Source organism: Oncorhynchus masou, unplaced genomic scaffold, assembly GCF_036934945.1.
Source record: "Oncorhynchus masou masou isolate Uvic2021 unplaced genomic scaffold, UVic_Omas_1.1 unplaced_scaffold_824, whole genome shotgun sequence".
Lineage (NCBI taxonomy): Eukaryota > Metazoa > Chordata > Actinopteri > Salmoniformes > Salmonidae > Oncorhynchus > Oncorhynchus masou.
In genome coordinates, this window is record NW_027014719.1 from 329,634 (window position 1) to 332,173 (window position 2,540).

At 43.9% G+C, this 2,540-nt stretch overlaps 1 pseudogene; it reads left to right on the forward strand.

Moving 5' to 3' along the window:
• The first annotated feature begins 203 nt into the window (after positions 1-203).
• On the forward strand, positions 204-1,898 carry LOC135537711 (relaxin-3 receptor 1-like; annotated as a pseudogene).
• Positions 1,899-2,540: the final 642 nt, after the last annotated feature.

The window sequence follows — 2,540 nt, forward strand, 5'->3', positions numbered from 1 at the left end:
GATGCAAAGTTTCACATTGATTGCGGCGTTATAAAGGACTGTAGACACGATAACCTTTATCATACAAGCTTCAATTACATAAAATGAACAGCTAAAATAAGCACTCAGTTGTATGGAGCGCGAGGACTATTCTGTGATAGGCCATCGAGAAGCGACCTGATGCTAGTAGAAACACCGGTGTTGCATTCTTCTTATCTGTGAGGATGGGCGAGCTACTCAACCACAGTGGGATTTTGGCATTGAACAGGACTTTAATGGACGATGAAAAATTCGGCAGTCTGGAGGATATTGACGTGACCGCGGACGGCACTCCGATTCTAAGGATAATCATCTCCGTTGTTTACTCCATTGTGCGCGGTAGGGTTAATGGGAACTTGTTAGTCTTTTTCCTAATGAGGTTAAAACAGGGCCGGAAGAAATCAGTATTAACTTTTTCATCATCAACTTGGCAGTGACGGACTTCCGGTTTGTGTTGACTCTGCCGTTCTGGGCGTGGACACCGCACTGGACTTCAGCTGGCGTTTGGAGACGCCATGTGTAAAATCATCCTTTCCGTAACAGTTATGAACATGTACGCTAGCGTGTTCTTTCTGACTGCTATGAGTGTGACCAGATGCCTGGTCTGTCGCCTCGGCTCTGAAGAACCGGTCGAGACAGAAGGTCGTGTTCGGTGAAATTGGTGTGCGCGGTGCTGTGGGTCTCCGCAACCATTGCCACAGCACCCACTACCATTTTCTCCTCAGTGACCGTAGTGGCCGGGGAGAAGCTCTGCCTCATCAGGTTCCCTGAGGGACATGACTGGCTCGCGCTCTATCATCTCCAAAAAATCATCATAGCCTTCGTCATACCCATGCTGATAGTGTCCGTCTGTTATCTGATGCTCTTACGGTTTATCCGTCTGAGGAGCATGAACAACAACCACCCCAAAAGGAGGTCGAGGGTGACCAAATCTGTCACCATCGTCGTCCTCTCCTTCTTTCTTTGCTGGATGCCAAATCACGCCATCACATTCTGGGGTGTATTGGTGAAATTTAACGCTGTCAATTGGGATAAATCCTACTATTTGGTCCACACCTATGTTTTCCCGGTGACTGTGTGCCTCGCGCATGCCAATAGCTGCTTGAACCCAGTTCTGTATTGTCTCATGCGACGAGAATTCAGAAAGATGCTGAAGGATTTGTTTTGGAGAATTTCCTCACCAGCCATCTCCAAAGCCTGTACAATACGTACGTTTACGGGGACGTGCAACACACGTGTAACACACGACGACAACCAAGGGGTTATTCCCTTGAATGTTCTAGACACCACACAATGTCGACTATCCTTTATTGACAGACCGGATCTTCCCGCAATACCGGGTCTACCCGGAATGGCACCTGAAGATTCACAGTGCATCCACCAGACATAATTCACTTACTCTATGAAACGACTGGTTGTAATCAATTAAGCATGCATTTTGGAACTATAAATGACAGAGTTCTTGAGTTCCCAATGTTGTCATTACCCACGGGGCACCAATTGCGCAGAGTAGACCAACGGAGTGAGAAGCAGTATTTACAGAATTTTGTGTGCGTCCCTGACACGCACTGGAATGGGCAGGACATGTACTTGGTCAACTTTACGCGCAATGATTACATGTTGATTTTAAGATAAAAGAGTCACACATTTAGAGTACACCGAAGTCCATATTCCCTGTGGATAGTATGCCCTTTGTTGAAATGTTGAGATGTTTCTTCTCTTCCATTCAAGCTCACACATTGCCATTCAGAGCCAATGCACACATTTTTGGTACATGAAAATGGAAATAAATGTGATCTTATATGTTATCGGTGCTTCTGTTGTGGTATCTGAATATATGGCTGAATGTAAAAGGGTCATTGCAATGTATGTGAAATAAAGCGAATATAAATTAAGCATCTTGGTCGATTGATATATTCAGACAATATGTTGCGTGGGTCAATTTGCTAGATATAAATTACTAAAACTCATTAGATGTCGAGAATAGGTCGAATGAAGATATTCAATGCGTTATTGGAGATTACTTAATGCGCAAGGCCGCACAAGATGTGCTGTAACTGCGACGATATAATGGATTGCAAGTAGACAGTACTTTATAAATAAAGATACGCATATTTGCATGTGCATTTTCTTCGTTCATATAGAGTTTGAGAGGGTTGCCAACTCCGGAAGCCGGCCTAAGGTTGTCTACTTCATTTTACCGAGATTACACTTTCAGAAATCGTAAAGACACTCAAATCTATTAATATTAAGAAATCGGCCGGCCCGGACCAATGTTACGTTTATTTTCCCCAAATTGGTGCATAGATCTTTGCTGTCCTTCTCACGGATATATTCAATCTTTCATTGGCGAGTGATACGATGCCAAAAGTCTGGAAAGCAGCATACGTCACCCTTATACATCTTGGTCGATTGATATATTCAGGCAATGTGTTGTTCGCGTCAATTAGATAACGTTGGGTAACTTTAGTCCCGTTTGTAAACTGTCTGCACTGGAAACATCTTTGGAAAACCTGGTTGAA